At 51.1% G+C, this 25,587-nt stretch overlaps 1 protein-coding gene across 5 annotated transcripts in view; it reads right to left on the bottom strand.

The window, feature by feature from the left end:
• Window positions 1-25,587, bottom strand: part of SHANK2 (SH3 and multiple ankyrin repeat domains 2) — a 166,456-nt gene that overhangs the window by 3,462 nt on the left and 137,407 nt on the right. The window lies entirely within an intron of this gene.

Raw genomic sequence — 25,587 nt, 5'->3', positions numbered from 1 at the left:
GACGTCCCCTTGTCATGGTTACAGGTGTAGATGTAGAGGACTCCCCCTTGTCATGGTTACAGGTGGAGGTGTAGAGGACTCCCCCTTGTCATGGTTACAGGTGGAGGTGTAGAGGACGCCCCCTTGTCATGGTTACAGGTGTAGGTGTAGAGGACGCCCCCTTGTCATGGTTACAGGTGTAGGTGTAGAGGACGCTCCTTGTCATGGTTACAGGTGTAGAGGACGCCCCCTTGTCATGGTTACAGGTGTAGGTGTAGAGGACGCCCCCTTGTCATGGTTACAGGTGTAGGTGTAGAGGACTCCCCCTTGTCATGGTTACAGGTGTAGGTGTAGAGGACGCTCCTTGTCATGGTTACAGGTGTAGGTGTAGAGGACGCTCCTTGTCATGGTTACAGGTGTAGGTGTAGAGGACGCTCCTTGTCATGGTTACAGGTGTAGAGGACTCCCCCTTGTCATGGGTACAGGTGTAGAGGACGCCCCCTTGTCATGGTTACAGGTGTAGGTGTAGAGGACGCTCCTTGTCATGGGTACAGGTGTAGGTGTAGAGGACGCCCCCTTGTCATGGTTACAGGTGTAGAGGACGCCCCCTTGTCATGGTTACAGGTGTAGAGAACGCTCCTTGTCATGGTTACAGGTGTAGAGGACGCTCCTTGTCATGGTTACAGGTGTAGAGGACGCCCCCTTGTCATGGTTACAGGTGTAGAGGACGCTCCTTGTCATGGTTACAGGTGTAGAGGACGCTCCTTGTCATGGTTACAGGTGTAGAGGACGCTCCTTGTCATGGTTACAGGTGTAGGTGTAGAGGACGCTCCTTGTCATGGTTACAGGTGTAGGTGTAGAGGACGCCCCCTTGTAGTGGTTACAGGTGTAGAGGACGCCCCCTTGTCATGGGTACAGGTGTAGGTGTAGAGGACGCCCCCTTGTCATGGTTACAGGTGTAGGTGTAGAGGACGCTCCTTGTCATGGTTACAGGTGTAGGTGTAGAGGACGCCCCCTTGTCATGGTTACAGGTCTAGGTGTAGAGGACGCTCCTTGTCATGGTTACAGGTCTAGGTGTAGAGGACGCTCCTTGTCATGGGTACAGGTGTAGGTGTAGAGGACGCCCCCTTGTCATGGTTACAGGTGGAGGTGTAGAGGACTCCCCCTTGTCATGGTTACAGGTGTAGGTGTAGAGGACGCCCCCTTGTCATGGTTACAGGTGTAGGTGTAGAGGACGCTCCTTGTTATGGTTACAGGTGTAGGAGTAGAGGACGCTCCTTGTCATGGTTACAGGTGTAGGTGTAGAGGACGCCCCCTTGTCATGGTTACAGGTGTAGATGTAGAGGACTCCCCCTTGTCATGGTTACAGGTGTAGGTGTAGAGGACGCCCCCTTGTCATGGTTACAGGTGTAGGTGTAGAGGACGCCCCCTTGTCATGGTTACAGGTGTAGGTGTAGAGGACGCCCCCTTGTCATGGTTACAGGTGTAGGTGTAGAGGACTCCCCCTTGTCATGGTTACAGGTGTAGGTGTAGAGGACGCCCCCTTGTCATGGTTACAGGTGTAGGTGTAGAGGACGCCCCCTTGTCATGGTTACAGGTGTAGGTGTAGAGGACGCTCCTTGTCATGGTTACAGGTGTAGGTGTAGAGGACGCCCCCTTGTCATGGGTACAGGTTTAGGTGTAGAGGACTTCCCCTTGTCATGGTTACAGGTGTAGGTGTAGAGGACGCCCCCTTGTCATGGTTACAGGTGTAGGTGTAGAGGACGCCCCCTTGTCATGGGTACAGGTGTAGGTGTAGAGGACTCCCCCTTGTCATGGTTACAGGTGTAGGTGTAGAGGACTCCCCCTTGTCATGGTTACCGGTGTAGGTGTAGAGGACTCCCCCTTGTCATGGTTACAGGTGTAGGTGTAGAGGACTCCCCCTTGTCATGGTTACCGGTGTAGGTGTAGAGGACTCCCCCTTGTCATGGTTACAGGTGTAGGTGTAGAGGACTCCCCCTTGTCATGGTCACAGGTGTAGGTGTAGAGGACGCTCCTTGTCATGGTTACCGGTGTAGGTGTAGAGGACTCCCCCTTGTCATGGTTACAGGTGTAGGTGTAGAGGACGCCCCCCTTTGTCATGGTTACAGGTGTAGGAGTAGAGGACGCCCCCCATTGTCATGGTTACAGGTGTAGGTGTAGAGGACGCCCCCCATTGTCATGGTTACAGGTGTAGGTGTAGAGGACGCCCCCCATTGTCATGGTTACAGGTGTAGGTGTAGAGGACGCCCCCCATTGGCATGGTTACAGGTGTAGGTGTAGAGGACGCCCCTTGTCATGGTTACAGGTGTAGGTGTAGAGGATGCCCCCTTGTCATGGTTACAGGTGTAGGTGTAGAGGACGCCCCTTGTCATGGTTACAGGTGTAGGTGTAGAGGACGCCCCCTTGTCATGGTTACAGGTGGAGGTGTAGAGGACGCTCCTTGTCATGGTTACAGGTGGAGGTGTAGAGGACGCCCCCTTGTCATGGTTACAGGTGGAGGTGTAGAGGACGCCCCCTTGTCATGGTTACAGGTGTAGGTGTAGAGGACGCCCCCTTGTCATGGTTACAGGTGTAGGTGTAGAGGACGCCCCCTTGTCATGGTTACAGGTGTAGGTGTAGAGGACGCCCCCTTGTCATGGTTACAGGTGTAGGTGTAGAGGACGCCCCCCATTGTCATGGTTACAGGTGTAGGTGTAGAGGACGCCCCCCATAGTCATGGTTAAAGGTGTAGATGTAGAGGACGCCCCCCATTGTCATGGTTACAGGTCTAGGTGTAGAGGACGCCCCCTTGTCATGGTTACAGGTGTAGAGGACGCCCCCTTGTCATGGTTACAGGTGTAGGTGTAGAGGACGCCCCCTTGTCATGGTTACAGGTGTAGGTGTAGAGGACGCTCCTTGTCATGGTTACAGGTGTAGGTGTAGAGGACGCTCCTTGTTATGGTTACAGGTGTAGGTGTAGAGGACGCCCCCTTGTCATGGTTACAGGTGTAGGTGTAGAGGACGCTCCTTGTCATGGTTACAGGTGTAGGTGTAGAGGACGCCCCTTGTCATGGTTACAGGTGTAGGTGTAGAGGACGCTCCTTGTCATGGTTACAGGTGGAGGTGTAGAGGACGCTCCTTGTCATGGTTACAGGTGTAGGTGTAGAGGACGCCCCCTTGTCATGGTTACAGGTGTAGGTGTAGAGGACGCTCCTTGTCATGGTTACAGGTGTAGGTGTAGAGGACGCTCCTTGTCATGGTTACAGGTGTAGGTGTAGAGGACGCCCCCTTGTCATGGTTACAGCTGTAGGTTTAGAGGACGCCCCCTTGTCATGGTTACAGGTGTAGGTGTAGAGGACGCTCCTTGTCATGGTTACAGGTGTAGGTGTAGAGGACGCCCCCTTGTCATGGTTACAGGTGTAGGTGTAGAGGACGCTCCTTGTCATGGTTACCGGTGTAGGTGTAGAGGACTCCCCCTTGTCATGGTTACAGGTGTAGGTGTAGAGGACGCCCCCCTTTGTCATGGTTACAGGTGTAGGTGTAGAGGACTCCCCCTTGTCATGGTTACCGGTGTAGGTGTAGAGGACTCCCCCTTGTCATGGTTACAGGTGTAGGTGTAGAGGACTCCCCCTTGTCATGGTTACAGGTGTAGGTGTAGAGGACTCCCCCTTGTCATGGTTACCGGTGTAGGTGTAGAGGACTCCCCCTTGTCATGGTTACAGGTGTAGGTGTAGAGGACTCCCCCTTGTCATGGTTACCGGTGTAGGTGTAGAGGACTCCCCCTTGTCATGGTCACAGGTGTAGGTGTAGAGGACGCTCCTTGTCATGGTTACAGGTGTAGGTGTAGAGGACGCCCCCTTGTCATGGTTACAGGTGGAGGTGTAGAGGACTTCCCCTTGTCATGGTTACAGGTCTAGGTGTAGAGGACGCCCCCTTGTCATGGTTACAGGTGTAGAGGACGCCCCCTTGTCATGGTTACAGGTGTAGGTGTAGAGGACATCCCATTGTCATGGTTACAGGTGTAGGTGTAGAGGACGCCCCCTTGTCATGGTTACAGGTGTAGAGGACGCCCCCTTGTCATGGTTACAGGTGTAGGTGTAGAGGACGCCCCCTTGTCATGGTTACAGGTCTAGGTGTAGAGGACGCCCCCTTGTCATGGTTACAGGTGTAGGTGTAGAGGACGCCCCCTTGTCATGGTTACAGGTGTAGGTGTAGAGGACGCCCCCTTGTCATGGTTACAGGTGTAGGTGTAGAGGACTCCCCCTTGTCATGGGTACAGGTGTAGAGGACGTCCCTTGTCATGGTTACAGGTGTAGAGGACTTCCCCTTGTCATGGTTACAGGTGGAGGTGTAGAGGACTCCCCCTTGTCATGGTTACAGGTGTAGGTGTAGAGGACGCCCCCTTGTCATGGTTACAGGTGGAGGTGTAGAGGACTCCCCCTTGTCATGGTTACAGGTGTAGGTGTAGAGGACGCTCCCTTGTCATGGTTACAGGTGTAGGTGTAGAGGACGCCCCCTTGTCATGGGTACAGGTGTAGGTGTAGAGGACGCTCCTTGTCATGGTTACAGGTGTAGAGGACACCCCCTTGTCATGGTTACAGGTGTAGGTGTAGAGGACGCCCCCTTGTCATGGTTACAGGTGTAGGCGTAGAGGACGCTCCTTGTCATGGTTACAGGTGTAGAGGACGCTCCTTGTCATGGTTACAGGTCTAGGTGTAGATGACGTCCCTTGTCATGGTTACAGGTGTAGGTGTAGAGGACGCCCCCTTGTCATGGTTACAGGTGTAGAGGACGCTCCTTGTCATGGTTACAGGTCTAGGTGTAGAGGACGCCCCCTTGTCATGGTTACAGGTGTAGGTGTAGAGGACGCCCCCTTGTCATGGTTACAGGTGTAGGTGTAGAGGACGCTCCTTGTCATGGTTACAGGTCTAGGTATAGAGGACGCCCCCTTGTCATGGTTACAGGTGTAGGTGTAGAGGACGCCCCCTTGTCATGGTTACAGGTGTAGGTGTAGAGGACTCCCCCTTGTCATGGGTACAGGTGTAGGTGTAGAGGACTCCCCCTTGTCATGGTTACAGGTGTAGGTGTAGAGGACGTCCCCTTGTCATGGTTACAGGTGTAGGTGTAGAGGACTCCCCCTTGTCATGGTTACAGGTATAGGTGTAGAGGACACCGCCTTGTCATGGTTACAGGTGTAGGTGTAGAGGACTCCCCCTTGTCATGGTTACAGGTGGAGGTGTAGAGGACGCTCCTTGTCATGGTTACAGGTGTAGGTGTAGAGGACGCTCCTTGTTATGGTTACAGGTGTAGGTGTAGAGGACGTCCCCTTGTCATGGTTACAGGTGTAGGTGTAGAGGACGCCCCCTTGTCATGGTTACAGGTGTAGGTGTAGAGGACGCCCCCTTGTCATGGTTACAGGTGTAGGTGTAGAGGACACCCCCTTGTCATGGGTACAGGTGTAGGTGTAGAGGACGCCCCCCATTGTCATGGTTACAGGTGTAGAGGACGCCCCCTTGTCATGGTTACAGGTGTAGAGGACGCCCCCTTGTCATGGTTACAGGTGTAGGTGTAGAGGACACCCCCTTGTCATGGTTACAGGTGTAGGTGTAGAGGACGCCCCCTTGTCATGGTTACAGGTGTAGGTGTAGAGGACACCCCCTTGTCATGGTTACAGGTGTAGGTGTAGAGGACGCTCCTTGTCATGGTTACAGGTGTAGGAGTAGAGGACGCCCCCTTGTCATGGTTACAGGTGTAGGTGTAGAGGACGCTCCTTGTCATGGTTACAGGTGTAGAGGACGTCCCTTGTCATGGTTACAGGTGTAGAGGACGTCCCTTGTCATGGTTACAGGTGTAGAGGACGCCCCCTTGTCATGGTTACAGGTGTAGGTGTAGAGGACGCCCCCTTGTCATGGTTACAGGTGTAGGTGTAGAGGACTCCCCCTTGTCATGGGTACAGGTGTAGAGGACGTCCCTTGTCATGGTCACAGGTGTAGGTGTAGAGGACGCTCCTTGTCATGGTTACAGGTGTAGGTGTAGAGGACGCCCCCTTGTCATGGTCACAGGTGTAGGTGTAGAGGACGCTCCTTGTCATGGTTACAGGTGTAGGTGTAGAGGACGCCCCCTTGTCATGGTTACAGGTGTAGGAGTAGAGGACGCCCCCTTGTCATGGTTACAGGTGTAGGTGTAGAGGACTCCCCCTTGTCATGGTTACAGGTGTAGGTGTAGAGGACGCCCCCTTGTCATGGTTACAGGTGTAGGTGTAGAGGACGCCCCTTGTCATGGTTACAGGTGTAGGAGTAGAGGACGCCCCCTTGTCATGGTTACAGGTGTAGGTGTAGAGGACGCTCCTTGTCATGGTTACAGGTGTAGAGGACGTCCCTTGTCATGGTTACAGGTGTAGAGGACGTCCCTTGTCATGGTTACAGGTGTAGAGGACGCCCCCTTGTCATGGTTACAGGTGTAGGTGTAGAGGACGCCCCCTTGTCATGGTTACAGGTGTAGGTGTAGAGGACTCCCCCTTGTCATGGGTACAGGTGTAGAGGACGTCCCTTGTCATGGTTACAGGTGTAGAGGACTTCCCCTTGTCATGGTTACAGGTGGAGGTGTAGAGGACTCCCCCTTGTCATGGTTACAGGTGTAGGTGTAGAGGACGCCCCCTTGTCATGGTTACAGGTGGAGGTGTAGAGGACTCCCCCTTGTCATGGTTACAGGTGTAGGTGTAGAGGACGCTCCCTTGTCATGGTTACAGGTGTAGAGGACGCCCCCTTGTCATGGTTACAGGTGTAGGTGTAGAGGACGCTCCTTGTCATGGTTACAGGTGTAGGTGTAGAGGACGCTCCTTGTCATGGTTACAGGTGTAGGTGTAGAGGACGCCCCCTTGTCATGGGTACAGGTGTAGGTGTAGAGGACGCTCCTTGTCATGGTTACAGGTGTAGAGGACACCCCCTTGTCATGGTTACAGGTGTAGGTGTAGAGGACGCCCCCTTGTCATGGTTACAGGTGTAGGTGTAGAGGACGCCCCCTTGTCATGGTTACAGGTGTAGGTGTAGAGGACGCCCCCTTGTCATGGTTACAGGTGTAGGTGTAGAGGACGCTCCTTGTTATGGTTACAGGTGTAGGTGTAGAGGACGCCCCACCTTGTCATGGTTACAGGTGTAGGTGTAGAGGATGCCCCCTTGTCATGGTTACAGGTGTAGAGGACGCTCCTTGTTATGGTTACAGGTGTAGAGGACGCTCCTTGTTATGGTTACAGGTGTAGAGGACGCCCCCTTGTCATGGTTACAGGTGTAGGTGTAGAGGACGCTCCTTGTCATGGTTACAGGTGTAGGTGTAGAGGACGCTCCTTGTCATGGTTACAGGTGTAGAGGACTCCCCCTTGTCATGGTTACAGGTGTAGGTGTAGAGGACGCCCCCTTGTCATGGTTACAGGTGTAGGTGTAGAGGACGCCCCCTTGTCATGGTTACAGGTGTAGGTGTAGAGGACGCTCCTTGTCATGGTTACAGGTGTAGGTGTAGAGGACGCTCCTTGTCATGGTCACAGGTGTAGGTGTAGAGGACTCCCCCTTGTCATGGTTACAGGTGTAGGTGTAGAGGACGCCCCTTGTCATGGTTACAGGTGTAGGTGTAGAGGACGCCCCCTTGTCATGGTTACAGGTGTAGGTGTAGAGGACGCTCCTTGTTATGGTTACAGGTGTAGGTGTAGAGGACGCCCCACCTTGTCATGGTTACAGGTGTAGGTGTAGAGGATGCCCCCTTGTCATGGTTACAGGTGTAGAGGACGCTCCTTGTTATGGTTACAGGTGTAGAGGACGCCCCCTTGTCATGGTTACAGGTGTAGGTGTAGAGGACGCTCCTTGTCATGGTTACAGGTGTAGGTGTAGAGGACGCTCCTTGTCATGGTTACAGGTGTAGAGGACTCCCCCTTGTCATGGTTACAGGTGTAGGTGTAGAGGACGCCCCCTTGTCATGGTTACAGGTGTAGGTGTAGAGGATGCCCCCTTGTCATGGTTACAGGTGTAGGTGTAGAGGACGCTCCTTGTCATGGTTACAGGTGTAGGTGTAGAGGACGCTCCTTGTCATGGTCACAGGTGTAGGTGTAGAGGACTCCCCCTTGTCATGGTTACAGGTGTAGGTGTAGAGGACGCCCCTTGTCATGGTTACAGGTGTAGGTGTAGAAGACGCTCCTTGTCATGGTTACAGGTGTAGGTGTAGAGGACGCCCCCTTGTCATGGTTACAGGTGTAGGTGTAGAGGATGCCCCCTTGTCATGGTCACAGGTGTAGGTGTAGAGGATGCCCCCTTGTCATGGTTACAGGTGTAGGTGTAGAGGACGCTCCTTGTCATGGTTACAGGTGTAGGTGTAGAGGACGCTCCTTGTCATGGTTACAGGTGTAGGTGTAGAGGACGCTCCTTGTCATGGTTACAGGTGTAGGTGTAGAGGACGCCCCTTGTCATGGTTACAGGTGTAGGTGTAGAGGACGCTCCTTGTCATGGTTACAGGTGTAGGTGTAGAGGACACCCCCTTGTCATGGTTACAGGTGTAGGTGTAGAGGACGCCCCTTGTCATGGTTACAGGTGTAGGTGTAGAGGACGCCCCTTGTCATGGTTACAGGTGTAGGTGTAGAGGACGCCCCCTTGTCATGGTTACAGGTGTAGGTGTAGAGGACTCCCCCTTGTCATGGTTACAGGTGTAGGTGTAGAGGACGCTCCTTGTCATGGTTACAGGTGTAGGTGTAGAGGACGCTCCTTGTCATGGTTACAGGTGTAGGTGTAGAGGACGCTCCTTGTCATTGTCACAGGTGTAGGTGTAGAGGACTCCCCCTTGTCATGGTTACAGGTGTAGGTGTAGAGGACGCCCCTTGTCATGGTTACAGGTGTAGGTGTAGAGGACGCCCCCTTGTCATGGTTACAGGTGTAGGTGTAGAGGACGCCCCCTTGTCATGGTTACAGGTGTAGGTGTAGAGGACGCCCCCTTGTCATGGTTACAGGTGTAGGTGTAGAGGACGCTCCTTGTCATGGTTACAGGTGTAGGTGTAGAGGACGCTCCTTGTCATGGTTACAGGTGGAGGTGTAGAGGACGCTCCTTGTCATGGTTACAGGTGGAGGTGTAGAGGACGCTCCTTGTCATGGTTACAGGTGGAGGTGTAGAGGACGCCCCTTGTCATGGTTACAGGTGTAGGTGTAGAGGACGCTCCTTGTCATGGTTACAGGTGTAGGTGTAGAGGACGCTCCTTGTCATGGTTACAGGTGTAGGTGTAGAGGACGCTCCTTGTCATGGTCACAGGTGTAGGTGTAGAGGACTCCCCCTTGTCATGGTTACAGGTGGAGGTGTAGAGGACACCCCTTGTCATGGTTACAGGTGTAGGTGTAGAGGACTCCCCCTTGTCATGGTTACAGGTGTAGGTGTAGAGGACGCCCCCTTGTCATGGGTACAGGTGTAGGTGTAGAGGACTCCCCCTTGTCATGGTTACAGGTGTAGGTGTAGAGGACGCTCCTTGTCATGGTTACAGGTGTAGGTGTAGAGGACGCCCCCGTGTCATGGTTACAGGTGTAGGTGCTGGGTACAGCACAGGGAGTATCACTGGAGATTATACTGGAGGGGTCTGTGATCAGATATACATCCTATGGGGTGTATGTGCAGAGGGCAGGGGCAGGGCGCGGCAGAGGGCAGGGGCAGGGCGCGGCAGAGGGCAGGGGCAGGGCGCGGCAGAGGGCTCCCAGTCCTGGGCCTCTCATACAATCCTTCATCTTTTACATTATTAATGTGGGGCCTCGCAGATGTCGGTGTCGGCCTCTGTTGGGTATAAATCAGTGGCCGCAGTCCTAGTTCTCAGTCCTGTTATTTGTCATAAGACCATCCATCAAAGTTACAGGGAAACACAAGGGTTAAATCTAGCAGCTCTCCGCCTTGGGGCCGCCGGGGCCATTCTATGCTTTCTATTAATAATTTCCCCCCAGGGGATCTATAAAGTCGTACTGTATTGTATTACCCATTCACTGTAGCTGCTATTCCATCACACAACCACCAGATGGCAGCACAGCACAACCTGACAGCAGCTGTGAGTGATGGACACGTCCGGCCATACATCATTATATGTGACAAGCGGGAGGAGCCATCTGTTATGTGCTGACTGACAACTCATCTCTCATAAGCCCAGAGTCAGGATTATTACAGCAAATTATTCATCTAAAGCAAATGTTCCCCGACACCTGAGGATTATCCGAGATCCATGAATTCCCTTCATTACAGACAATGATATCATCTATCAAACCTTATCCTGTATTATACCCCAGAGCTGCACTCACTATTCTGCTGCTGGTGCAGTCACTGTGTACATACATGACATTACTTATCCTGTACTGATCCTGAGTTACATCCTGTATTATACTCCAGAGCTGCACTCACTATTCTGCTGCTGGTGCAGTCACTGTGTACATACATGACATTACTTATCCTGTACTGATCCTGAGTTACATCCTGTATTATACCCCAGAGCTGCACTCACTATTCTGCTGCTGGTGCAGTCACTGTGTACATACATGACATTACTTATCCTGTACTGATCCTGAGTTACATCCTGTATTATACAAAGAGCTGTACTCACTATTCTGCTGCTGGTGCAGTCACTGTGTACATACATGACATTACTTATCCTGTACTGATCCTGAGTTACATCCTGTATTATACTCCAGAGCTGCACTCACTATTCTGCTGCTGGGGCAGTCACTGTGTACATACATGACATTACTTATCCTGTATTATACCCCAGAGCTGCACTCACTATTCTGCTGCTGGTGCAGTCACTGTGTACATACATGACATTACTTATCCTGTATTATACCCCAGAGCTGCACTCACTATACTGCTGCTGGTGCAGTCACTGTGTACATACATGACATTACTTATCCTGTACTGATCCTGAGTTACATCCTGTATTATACCCCAGAGATGCACTCACTATTCTGCTGCTGGTGCAGTCACTGTGTACATACATGACATTACTTATCCTGTACTGATCCTGAGTTACATCCAGTATTATACTCCAGAGCTGCACTCACTATTCTGCTGCTGGGGCAGTCACTGTGTACATACATGACATTACTTATCCTGTATTATACCCCAGAGCTGCACTCACTATTCTGCTGCTGGTGCAGTCACTGTGTACATACATGACATTACTTATCCTGTATTATACCCCAGAGCTGCACTCACTATACTGCTGCTGGTGCAGTCACTGTGTACATACATGACATTACTTATCCTGTACTGATCCTGAGTTACATCCTGTATTATACTCCAGAGCTGCACTCACTATTCTGCTGCTGGGGCAGTCACTGTGTACATACATGACATTACTTATACTGTACTGATCCTGAGTTACATCCTGTATTATACCCCAGAGCTGCACTCACTATTCTGCTGCTGGTGCAGTCACTGTGTACATACATGACATTACTTATCCTGTACTGATCCTGAGTTACATCCTGCATTATACCCCAGAGCTGCACTCACTATTCTGCTGCTGGTGCAGTCACTGTATACACACATGACATTACTTATCCTGTACTGATCCTGAGTTACATCCTGTATTATACTCCAGAGCTGCACTCACTATTCTGCTGCTGGTGCAGTCACCGTGTACATACATGACATTACTTATCCTGTACTGATCCTGAGTTACATCCTGTATTATACTCCAGAGCTGCACTCACTATTCTGCTGCTGGTGCAGTCACTGTGTACATACATGACATTACTTATCCTGTACTGATCCTGAGTTACATCCTGTATTATACCCCAGAGCTGCACTCACTATTCTGCTGCTGGTGCAGTCACTGTGTACATACATGACATTACTTATCCTGTACTGATCCTGAGTTACATCCTGTATTATACCCCATAGCTGCACTCACTATTCTGCTGCTGGTGCAGTCACTGTGTACATACATGACATTACTTATCCTGTACTGACCCTGAGTTACATCCTGTATTATACCCCAGAGCTGCACTCACTATTCTGCTGCTGGTGCAGTCACTGTACATACATGACATTACTTATCCTGTACTGATCCTGAGTTACATCCTGTATTATACTCCAGAGCTGCACTCACTATTCTGCTGCTGGTGCAGTCACTGTGTACATACATGACATTACTTATCCTGTACTGATCCTGAGTTACATCCTGTATTATACTCCAGAGCAGCACTCACTATTCTGCTGCTGGTGCAGTCACTGTGTACATACATGACATTACTTATCCTGTACTGATCCTGAGTTACATCCTGTATTATACCCCAGAGCTGCACTCACTATTCTGCTGCTGGTGCAGTCACTGTGTACATACATGACATTACTTATCCTGTACTGATCCTGAGTTACATCCTGTATTATACCCCAGAGCTGCACTCACTATTCTGCTGCTGGTGCAGTCACTGTGTACATACATGACATTACTTATCCTGTACTGATCCTGAGTTACATCCTGTATTATACTCCAGAGCAGCACTCACTATTCTGCTGCTGGTGCAGTCACTGTGTACATACATGACATTACTTATCCTGTACTGATCCTGAGTTACATCCTGTATTATACCCCAGAGCTGCACTCACTATTCTGCTGCTGGTGCAGTCACTGTGTACATACATGACATTACTTATCCTGTACTGATCCTGAGTTACATCCTGTATTATACTCCAGAGCAGCACTCACTATTCTGCTGCTGGTGCAGTCACTGTGTACATACATGACATTACTTATCCTGTACTGATCCTGAGTTACACCCTGTATTATACCCCAGAGCTGCACTCACTATTCTGCTGCTGGTGCAGTCACTGTGTACATACATGACATTACTTATCCTGTACTGATCCTGAGTTACATCCTGCATTATACCCCAGAGCTGCACTCACTATTCTGCTGCTGGTGCAGTCACTGTATACACACATGACATTACTTATCCTGTACTGATCCTGAGTTACATCCTGTAAATCTTTTATTTTATATAAAAGTAAAAAACATAACACAAACCAAACATAATATACAATATATACAAAATATATACAATATCTTACCTGCTGGTCCAGCCCCATTCATACCTAGCAAAAATAATAACTTACAATACACCAAAATGAATAAACACCAAATACCACAACCCCCACCCAACCGATTATTACATCCTAAACCAAACCAATAACAAAACACAAGCCACACCCACAAATAAACATAAATGACCATAAATATACATAAACCCACCCCGCACCCTCTAATAACAAACCACCCCACACCCATTTATTATTATTTTTTTTTTTTTTTTTTTTTTTTTTAAATATATATAATAACAAACACAGAATACACATAACACTACACTAAACTAAATCCCTCACCCGCACCCTCCCCTTCCCCCCAGACACTGGTCTAACGTCCAAAGTTTGCGTTAAGTAGTCCAGACCAGTGCCCAGGTCAGTTCATAAGTCCCACCACCATCACCCCCCTCCCAACCTAACGCTATGCCCCAAACCCCACTATATACAATATATACAATATATACAGTAATTACAACATAACATAAAGAAAACAGAATACAAATAAAGTCTAAACAACATCAATCCAAACCACATAAAGCCCAGGTTCGGCGCCTGCAAGCCCAACATCACTACATGCCCAGATACAAAACAAAAATCTACTGTGCAGCATCAGCCCAACACCAGGAGAGGAGATGACAGACTAAGGGACACTAAAGGAGAACCCCCTCCAAAGGAGAGAGGCCCTCCCCGTGCCCAGCCTCTCATACTCCAGAGATCGCACCTTCACCAGGTCACCCAGAATGTTCCTAACCACCTCATCCACCGGGAGGATTTTACGCTGCGTCGAAACTAAGCACCGTGCGTTCCACGTGTGGTACCTGACCACTAGACTGACTAGGAATAACGTGCATCGGTCCCGGCCACCCAGGCCTCTGAGTGCTCCATAGGCCCACTCCGCATAGGAGAGACCGGCCAACCCGGGCCAATGGATGGAAGCGCCCACCCGGTTGTACACCTCTGTGTTATAGGGGCACTGAAGCAGGAAGTGGTCCATGCTCTCCAGCAGACCACCGCACTCCTCCCGGGGACAACCCCTTTCCTCAGAGCTCCTACACTTCAGATTGTCCCTCACACACAGCTTTCCATGGAAGCAGCGCCAAGTCAAGTCCCAAAACTTCAAGGGGATCCGGATAGAATTCAATAAACTCAAACCCACCCCAAGATCCCGACTTGGGCAATCCCTGAGGGCCAGGGGCTTCTGGAAATGGGTCAACAGAACCCTTTTGTCAAGGATTTTCCTCGACATGGTCCTGATCTCCCACATTCCCAGACCCCACCGGCGAATCACCTTCAGAACCGGGGTAGCGTAAGCCGGAAGATGCCCATGCGGTGTGCGAAGATCCTTCACTTGCCCTCCTGTCTCCCATTCCTGGAAGAAAGGCCGAAACCATCCCCTGCAGGAGTATACCCACGGAGGAGCCCTCTCTTTCCAGAGGTTTGCAACATTGATCTTAAGAAAGGTATTCACTAGGAACACCACAGGGTTGACCATACACAACCCTCCTTGTCTCCTCGTGCGGTAAGTAACCTCCCTCTTGATAAGGTTCAGCCCATTCCCCCATAACAGCTGGAAGAACAGACTGTAGACCCGAGTCCAGAGGGGTTCCGGCAACATGCACACACTGCCCAGATAAATCAGTAACGGGAGCAGGTAAGTTTTGATCAGATTAACCCTTTCTCTGAGGGTCAAAGACCAACCCTTCCACTGGTCCACCTTCTGAGCGGCGATCTTAAGCCTGCCGTCCCAGTTTTGCATGGGGTAATCCCCCTGGCCGAATTCGATGCCGAGAACTTTGGCAGAGTCCTGGGGCCCTGGAAGAGTGTCCGGGAGATCAAAGCCTGGATCCCCCTCTCCCAGCCAGAGACTCTCACACTTATCCCGGTTGATCTTGGACCCAGAAACCTCTGAGTAGCGGTCAACCTCTGACATCACCCATTGCGCCTCCCCTCCCGAGGACACGAAAACGGTGACATCATCGGCATACGCTACCACCCTTAGAGTGGCTTCCGGTGCTGCCCGATCCATCCCGACTCCCACCAACGGCCCACGATCAACCCTCCTAAGGAATGGGTCAATCGCGAACACGTATAAAAGTGGGCTCAGAGGACAACCCTGGCGAACACCAGACCCGACCTCAAAAGAGCGGCCAATCCAACCGTTCACAAGCGGGAAACTCTCTGCCCCTGCGTACAAAACTTTCAGCCAATTGACAAACTCCCCAGGCAGGCCATACCTCAGAAGGACAGACCAGAGGTACTCGTGGTTAACCCGATCAAACGCTTTTGCCTGATCCAAGGACAGCAAGTACCCCTTCCAGTTACCAGCCCGGCCCTGCTCCACTGCCTCCCGGACACAAGCACAGCACTAAATGTACTGCGGCCTGGAACAGAGCAGTGCTGGGTCCCCGAAAGGAGCCGGGGCGCAAACTGCACCAGCCGATTAAACAGCACCTTTGCCAAAACCTTTCTGTCCGTATTGAGAAGCGCTATGGGACGCCAGTTCTCAATACGAGATCGGTCCTTACCTTTTGACAGGATGATCAGGGCAGACCTCCTCATTGACTTCGGCAGAGCGCCCGAGGAAAGACACTCATTGAATACCTCAGTCAAGAGGGGAACCAAGGCGTCCTTAAAGGTCTTATAAAACTCAGATGTTAAGCCATCCGGACCTGGCGATTTCTTGAGGGCGAGCCCTTCAATCGCCCGGCTGACTTCCTCTTCACTGATCATCTCTGTCAAAACATCAAGAGAGGGGTCTACTCCTGGCTCAGGGACAGTTTCAGCCAGGAAATCCAACATCACATCCCGATCTAGATCCTTCCTGCCCAAGAGGTGCGAGTAGAAGGATCTGACGATCTCCAGAATCCCTGATCTGGACCTTTTCAGGGATCCCGTACTGTCAACCAGTCCCGTGACAACTTTACCATTCACTGACATCTTGCAGTTTCTGTAAGGGTCGGGCGAGCGGTATTTCCCGTAATCCCTCTCAAAAACCAAAGATGCGTGTCTATCGTACTGACACCTCTTCAGCAAGGATTTCACTCTGGAGATGTCCTCACGACTACCCCCAGTCGAGACGAGATGCTCGAGTTTCCTCCTCAGGCCCTGATACAGGCGGTACCTGTCCAGGCTCCTGAGGCTCGAGAGCTGGCGGAAGAATCTCGCCACCCTTTTCTTGAGCATCTCCCACCACTCTGACTTACTGCTACAAAGGCCCAGCAATGGTACCTGGCTCTGAAGAAAGTCCTCAAAGGATTGTCTTATCTCCGCTTCTTCCAGGAGAGACGAATTGAGCTTCCAGTAGCCTCTTCCCATCCGGGGGGTCTCTGTAACATTCAGAGAAAACAAAATTAAACAGTGGTCGGAGAACTCCACCTCAACAACGGACACTGCTGAAGAAATGGCTTCCTCCTTTAAATAAAACCTGTCTATTCTAGACCTGCAGCTACCCCTATAATAGGTGAACCCCGCGTGGCCTGGGGTGTGCCGGATGTGGACATCCACCAGGCGAGCCTCACTAGCTATGCTATTAAGAGCGACGCTATCATAAGTCAGCTTGTCTCTGGAACCTCCCCTATCCTGGGACCTCGTGACAGCATTGAAGTCCCCTCCAAAGACCACCTGCCGACTTGTAAAAAGGTAGGGCTTGATCCTCATAAAGAGACACTTCCTGTCCCACTTGGACTGGGGACCATAGATGTTAATTAGGCGAAGTTCTTGTCCCTTCATGAGGACATCCAGGATCAGGCACCTCCCCATTTCTAACTCAATAACTCGTCGGCATTCTACCGGTGCGGTAAAAAGGACCGCCACTCCGCTATACGGCTCGGCCGCAAGAGACCAATAGGAAGGCCCGTGTCTCCATTCCCTCTTAGCTTTAAACACGGCCGCCAAATCTGGCAGCCTGGTCTCCTGCAAAAATAAAATGTCGGCTTCAACACGGCCAAGAAAATCAAAGGCCGCAAATCTAGCCGCATCAGACTTAATGCTGGCGACATTAATGGACGCCAGCGTCAACGGAGTGGGTGCCGCCATCATGAGTGATTGAGTTAGACGGCTTTCTTTTTACCCATCTTACCACCACCCTCGGGAAATGAACACCCCCTTTTTAGACATATTGTGGTGTCCATCTCCCGCACCTCTGATGCTTCAGGGGCAGATCCAGGACCTGCCCCCTCATCCTCGTCTCCAGACTCTGGGCCAGTCTCCCCTCCTGAGGACCCTGACTCCCCAGGGAGAGACTCGGCACCCCCTGCAGGCTCCGCCACCTCTGGCCCTTCACCCTCAGCCCCTCCATCGGCAGGAGAGGCTCCATCCAGGGCCAGGAATCGATTTGAAAGTTCGACCAGCGGGGGGTCGGTTGCACCTTCCTTGGGTACCTTAGTCAGGGAGGGAGAAGATCTTACACCTCCCTTCTTTTTACCCTTTTTCTTCTTTTTGGCGCCACGCTTACGCTTTTCCTCTAGCCACGCCCTATTATCCTCGTCCATACTCTCATAATGGGAGGAGTCTGAGGACGTGGCACCTTCCTCTCTCTCGATCCTCCTGACCTCCTCATCCAGTACATCATCCCCTGGGGCCTCAGCGACAGGTGTGGTCTCCAGGACAGCGCCAGAGGTTGTCCCAGCAGCCCGAGACTCCCCCCGCTCTCTCTCCTGTTGACGCTTCTCTAGACGCCTTAGCTGGGCAGGCGTCTTTTTCCTGTCTTTCTTCCCTGGCCCCTCCATTCCTCCGCCTCTGCTAGTTCCCTCCCCAGCTGATTCAGCCTCATGGCTTTCATCCGCTGAGGCTGAGCCCGCATTAGCGAAGGAAAGAGGACAACGACTGTACGGGTGACCGAGATCACCACACAGGTTACACCTAATCTGCCCTGTACAGGATGCAGCGAGATGGCCGACACCCCCACACAACGCACACTTCTGCACGGTGCAGTTTGCGCTGAAATGTGTGGGGTCACCGCACCTGTGACACAGCTTAGGCTGCCCCCGGTAGAAGATCAGGATCCGATCCCTCCCCAGGAAGGCTGATGAAGGGATGTGGGCGACTGAGTTACCTGAACGCCTCAACTTTACCATGAAGGTCCAGGCCCCTGACCAGATACCAAACTCGTCTCGATTTTTCTCGGGTACTCCCAGTACCTCTCCATAACGATTCATCCAGGTCATGATGTCAAAGCAAGATAGTGATTCGTTACGGGTAAGAACAGTCACTTTCTTGAGTTCGCTCTGGCGGGACACTGCTTGCACAGCAAAGTCCCGCCACTCGGGCTCGTTGTATCTCAGCTCATAGTTGGACCAGAAGAGCTCAAGCCCCTCCGGCCGAACAAAGCTGACATCAAACTCAGATGTACCATAGGGATGGATCAAGGCAAAGATGTCAGCCGCCTTGAAGTCCATCTTCAGCAGCAGCTCAACTACCCGTGCCCGAGGGGGACACACATCACTGCCACGCCACCGAAGACGGACCACATTCCTACGGTTAGCACCCGGCCCGGTTGTCGGGAGCGACCATGGTGTCTCCCTGCCTCTTTGCTCTCGGAAGGCAGACAGGCCGTGCCTCTCTATCCAAAACGACAAATCAACCTCCTGCCCCGCTACATTGATCGTCCTTTCTCCCTTCTGTAAGGCCTGCAGGAGGCGCCGTTGCAAAAAGCCGTCCCCAGAGCCCAGAGACGAGGATGATGGACCCCTACTTCCCCCAGCAGCGACACTGGCATAGCTCTTAACGGGGGCCGCCACTGGGGGAGCAACCGGACCAACCCCTGCACCCATCACATTAACACTACCCACCTGCATGTTACACTCAGCCGCGCCACTCACACCCCCAGTCACTCCATCACCCACCCCCAAAGCTGGAAAAGATTCTCCACCACTCACACCCCCAGTCACTCCATCACTCACCCCCATAACTGGTAACGGTTCTCCACCACTCACACCATTCACATTATCCACCACAACATTACTGACTCCACTCACTCTGGCTGGACCAGCAACAACATCAGGGGACATGACCACCTCCGCATCTTCAGGCACAAGGGACGGGGATCCCCCCGCAGAGCATCGCCCAGAGGGGACCACAACTCTTGTCACACCTGTGCCCTCCGCATCATCGGTAGCAGATGTTATTTTACTTCTCCTAGGGCTTGGTAACATTCGCCGCTGTTCTTTAGCCGGTGTGAGGCGCCGCTGATCTCCAATTTCCGTAGAATTCACATTATCCCCAACACCAACACAGAATAACACTTTTTGTCTGGGAGGTCCGGAGCCCTCAGCCTCAGCGACCCCTCCACACTGCCGCCGCCCCATAACCAAGTGATCAGCGGCAACAGCATGAAGAGGCGCCGAGGCACCGGAAGCTGCCACCAGTGCCGGGCTATCCCCCCCTCCCAGCGGGGGACGCACCGCAGCACTGGATTTTGATGTTATCGCCACTGCCGAGCCGCCCTGACTGTCCGGCCTTGCGGCCGATGCCTCCTCTGCTCCCCCACTGTTACCACAAACAGAGACGGAGCCCATCGCCACATCAGATGTCACACCTGTAATCTCCCTGCACCTTTGCACCGGGTCCACTGCAGAACTCGGGGGGGTTTGGGTAGCAGGGCTTGCACAGTGAGCTGACCCTGCGCTTTGCCCGGGGGGGTTTACAGGGAGGGGGGTAAAGATGAAACGTACCTCTTCTTGCTGCTTGGGCCTGGTCTTCTTACTCTTCCTCCGGCTGCTCCCCCCAGTGGCTTCCTCTGGGAGTTCGTCACCAAACGAAAAGTTCTCCATGCGCACTGGGGACTCAAGCAGCCGGATCTCCGCCATGAGCGCCCCTCCCTGGCTGCCGGTGTCACTGTCCTCCCCCGAGCGAGGTGTTACTGCTGGCTGTCCTGCAGGGGGCGCACTGCACGAGGCCTGCTGATCTTCCTGCAGGCCGCCAGGTGGGAACTGCTGCTCGTTATCATCATCATCATCCTCCTCCTCCACCTGGCTTGCAGGCTGCAACCCCTTCAGCCTTTGCTCTCTGGTATCAGCCATTTCTGAAAATCTCTCATCATTTAAAAGTTTTTCTTTAAATGGACCGCTGTTATTACAAATAAAGTTCTTTCTCTTCATCAGCTTATCAATGTCAGCTTTAAGTTTGTTAATTTCACAATAAATTTCTGTTTTCCGTTTTTTTTGCGCTGTGTTCGCCCTGGCGCGGGCACATCGCAGCTCCTCCCGGAGCCTCCTGATGGTCTTTGTCGCCTCTTCGTACTCACAGAGGTGGCTCTGGACCCGGGAGGCATAGGTGGACAAAGACTCCCGGGGCCCCTGCACCGCCCAGCCTCCCCCCGCATGGTCAGCCTTACCTCTGTGAGCACTCCGCTTCATGGCTCCAGCCCCGGAAGGACCGCTCTCACCCGCACCCACATCCAGGTTCTTAGGGTGTTGCTTCACATTAGACTCAGGGGGGGTGGGAGTCACACTGCTGCGACTCCTGGTGGACCGTCTCACCCCTGAGTCCTCCATCGCGCTGGCCGGTTGCTGTCCTCTCCTGCCTCCCGCCGGCCTAGACCGGGAAGCAGGAGCCTGGGAGTCGGCTCCCTCGCTCATCCCCAGGAACCCAACTCCCTCCCTGGGAGAGGAGAGAGCAGGCCCTGGGTAGGTAGATGGATCCTCCAGGAGCTCAGGAGCACAAGCACAGAGCAGCTTCACACACAGCCACACCCTCCTCTAACGAGGTAACCGCCTCCAGAGCTGCTCTCACTATCTGCTGCTGGTGCAGTCACCGTGTACATACATGACATTACTTATCCTGTACTGATCCTGAGTTACATCCTGTATTATACTCCAGAGCTGCACTCACTATTCTGCTGCTGGTGCAGTCACTGTGTACATACATGACATTACTTATCCTGTACTGATCCTGAGTTACATCCTGTATTATACTCCAGAGCTGCACTCACTATTCTGCTGCTGGTGCAGTCACTGTGTACATACATGACATTACTTATCCTGTACTGATCCTGAGTTACATCCTGTATTATACTCCAGAGCTGCACTCACTATTCTGCTGCTGGTGCAGTCACTGTGTACATACATGACATTACTTATCCTGTACTGATCCTGAGTTACATCCTGTATTATACCCCAGAGCTGCACTCACTATTCTGCTGCTGGTGCGGTCACTGTGTACATACATGACATTACTTATCCTGTACTGATCCTGAGTTACATCCTGTATTATACCTCAGAGCTGCACTCACTATTCTGCTGCTGGTGCAGTCACTGTGTACATACATGACATTACTTATCCTGTACTGATCCTGAGTTACATCCAGTATTATACCCCAGAGCTGCACTCACTATTCTGCTGCTGGTGCAGTCACTGTGTACATACATGACATTACTTATCCTGTACTGATCCTGAGTTACATCCTGTATTATACCCCAGAGCTGCACTCACTATTCTGCTGCTGGTGCAGTCACTGTGTACATACATGACATTACTTATCCTGTACTGATCCTGAGTTACATCCTGTATTATACTCCAGAGCTGCACTCACTATTCTGCTGCTGGTGCAATCACTGTGTACATACATGACATTACTTATCCTGTACTGATCCTGAGTTACATCCTGTATTATACCCCAGAGCTGCACTCACTATTCTGCTGCTGGTGCAGTCACTGTGTACATACATGACATTACTTATCCTGTACTGATCCTGAGTTACATCCTGTATTATACCCCAGAGCTGCACTCACTATTCTGCTGCTGGTGCAGTCACTGTGTACATACATGACATTACTTATCCTGTACTGATCCTGAGTTACATCCTGTATTATACCCCAGAGCTGCACTCACTATTCTGCTGCTGGTGCAGTCACTGTGTACATACATGACATTACTTATCCTGTACTGATCCTGAGTTACATCCTGTATTATACCCCAGAGCTGCACTCACTATTCTGCTGCTGCTGGTGCAGTCACTGTATACATACATGACATTACTTATCCTGTACTGATCCTGAGTTACATCCTGTATTATACCCCAGAGCTGCACTCACTATTCTGCTGCTGGTGCAGTCACTGTGCACATACATGACATTACTTATCCTGTACTGATCCTGAGTTACATCCTGTATTATACACCAGAGCTGCACTCACTATTCTGCTGCTGGTGCAGTCACTGTGTACATACATGACATTACTTATCCTGTACTGATCCTGAGTTACATCCTGTATTATACCCCAGAGCTGCACTCACTATTCTGCTGCTGGTGCAGTCACTGTGTACATACATGACATTACTTATCCTGTACTGATCCTGAGTTACATCCTGTATTATACCCCAGAGCTGCACTCACTATTCTGCTGCTGGTGCAGTCACTGTGTACATACATGACATTACTTATCCTGTACTGATCCTGAGTTACATCCAGTATTATACCCCAGAGCTGCACTCACTATTCCATCACCTGGCCAAGACAAAGGGAACACGGCAGACCCCATGTGGAGGTGAAGTCTGGTAGTACCTCCCGATACCTCGTCTGCTCTGAGGCTTTTTTGGCTTGTGGACCCTTCCTGTTCTGTATATTTCGGGCTTCTCCCAGGAGGCGCTGAGGTATCGGAGGCCTCCGGCTAATAAGAGGTTGCACAAAGTTTAATGTAAATGATTGTGAGCGTCAGAAGTTTCCCTGGAGAGGAGCACAGGCCTCAGGACAATCCCTGCTTTTTGATGTTTCTTTTTTTGGCTTTTATAGTTTTTTAGGCAATTCATGAATTTACATATCAGATTCTCTGTATCTGGGGGCTCAGCGGGGGACCTCTCCTCACATACATCATCTATAGGGGCGGCTGTCTGTGCTCCTGGTAAGGGTCAGGGAGACTTACCATCCAATGTGCACAGGGGCTCCTGACTACTGAGGACTGAGGATCCTGGATTCCTCCTGCTGAGGGATGTGTATGGGGGACCTGGAGAGAACCTCTGCCGAAAACTAAATGTACAGCCATAGATCCGCATGAGACGCATCCTGACCGGACCCTACAGACTGCACCCTCCTCATCACATGCAGGAACATTACATGTATACCACTAGAGGAATACTACCTGCATGCTACTACTGGAGGGTTACTACTAGAGGGATACTATGGTAGTGCGACTACTACTAGAGGAATACTATGGGAGTGCGACTACTACTAGAGGAATACTATGGGAGTGCGACTACTACTAGAGGGATACTACTGAAGGGTTACTACTAGAGGGATACTATGGTAGTGCGACTACTACTAGAGGAATACTACTGAAGGGTTACTACTAGAGGAATACTATGGGAGTGCGACTACTACTAGAGGAATACTATGGGAGTGCGACTACTACTAGAGGGATACTATGGGAGTGCGACTACTACTAGAGGGATACTACTGGAGGGTTACTACTAGAGGAATACTATGGGAGTGCGACTACTACTAGAGGGATACTATGGGAGTGCGACTACTACTAGAGGGATACTACTGGAGGGTTACTACTAGAGGAATACTATGGGAGTGCGACTACTACTAGAGGGATACTACTGAAGGGTTACTACTAGAGGAATACTATGGGAGTGCGACTACTACTAGGGGGATACTATGGGAGTGCGACTACTACTAGGGGGATACTATGGGAGTGCGACTACTACTAGGTGGATACTATGGTAGTGCGACTACTACTAGAGGGATACTACTGGAGGGTTACTACTAGAGGAATACTATGGGAGTGCGACTACTACTAGGAGGATACTATGGGAGTGCGACTACTACTAGAGGGATACTACTGGAGGGTTACTACTAGAGGAATACTATGGGAGTGCGACTACTACTAGAGGGATACTACTGGAGGGTTACTACTAGAGGAATACTATGGGAGTGCGACTACTACTAGAGGGATACTACTGAAGGGTTACAACTAGAGGGATACTATGGTAGTGCGACTACTACTAGGGGGATACTACTGAAGGGTTACTACTAGAGGGATACTATGGTAGTGCGACTACTACTAGAGGGATACTACTGAAGGGTTACTACTAGAGGAATACTATGGGAGTGCGACTACTACTAGGGGGATACTATGGGAGTGCGACTACTACTAGAGGGATACTACTAGAGGAATACTATGGGAGTGCGACTACTACTAGAGGGATACTACTGAAGGGTTACTACTAGAGGGATACTATGGGAGTGCGACTACTACTAGGAGGATACTATGGGAGTGCGACTACTACTAGAGGGATACTACTGGAGGGTTACTACTAGAGGAATACTATGGGAGTGCGACTACTACTAGAGGGATACTACTGAAGGGTTACTACTAGAGGGATACTATGGTAGTGCGACTACTACTAGGGGGATACTACTGAAGGGTTACTACTAGAGGGATACTATGGTAGTGCGACTACTACTAGAGGGATACTACTGAAGGGTTACTACTAGAGGAATACTATGGGAGTGCGACTACTACTAGGGGGATACTATGGTAGTGCGACTACTACTAGGGGGATACTACTGAAGGGTTACTACTAGAGGAATACTATGGTAGTGCGACTACTACTAGGGGGATACTATGGTAGTGCGACTACTACTAGGGGGATACTACTGAAGGGTTACTACTAGAGGAATACTATGGGAGTGCGACTACTACTAGGGGGATACTATGGGAGTGCGACTACTACTAGGGGGATACTATGGGAGTGCGACTACTACTAGGTGGATACTATGGGAGTGCGACTACTACTAGAGGGATACTACTGGAGGGTTACTACTAGAGGAATACTATGGGAGTGCGACTACTACTAGAGGGATACTACTGGAGGGTTACTACTAGAGGAATACTATGGGAGTGCGACTACTACTAGGGGGATACTATGGGAGTGCGACTACTACTAGAGGGATACTATGGGAGTGCGACTACTACTAGAGGGATACTATGGGAGTGCGACTACTACTAGAGGGATACTACTGGAGGGTTACTACTAGAGGAATACTATGGGAGTGCGACTACTACTAGAGGGATACTATGGGAGTGCGACTACTACTAGAGGGATACTACTGAAGGGTTACTACTAGAGGGATACTATGGTAGTGCGACTACTACTAGGGGGATACTACTGAAGGGTTACTACTAGAGGAATACTATGGGAGTGCGACTACGACTAGAGGAATACTATGGGAGTGCGACTACTACTAGAGGGATACTACTGGAGGGTTACTACTAGAGGAATACTATGGGAGTGCGACTACTACTAGAGGGATACTACTAGAGGAATACTATGGGAGTGCGACTACTACTAGGGGGATACTATGGGAGTGCGACTACTACTAGAGGGATACTATGGGAGTGCGACTACTACTAGAGGGATACTATGGGAGTGCGACTACTACTAGAGGGATACTACTGGAGGGTTACTACTAGAGAAATACTATGGGAGTGCGACTACTACTAGAGGAATACTATGGGAGTGCGACTACTACTAGAGGGATACTACTGAAGGGTTACTACTAGAAGGATACTATGGTAGTGCG

This window comes from Engystomops pustulosus, chromosome 7 (genome assembly GCF_040894005.1).
Source record: "Engystomops pustulosus chromosome 7, aEngPut4.maternal, whole genome shotgun sequence".
Taxonomy (NCBI): Eukaryota; Metazoa; Chordata; class Amphibia; order Anura; family Leptodactylidae; genus Engystomops; species Engystomops pustulosus.
This window is presented reverse-complemented; position numbering and strand designations above follow the sequence as displayed.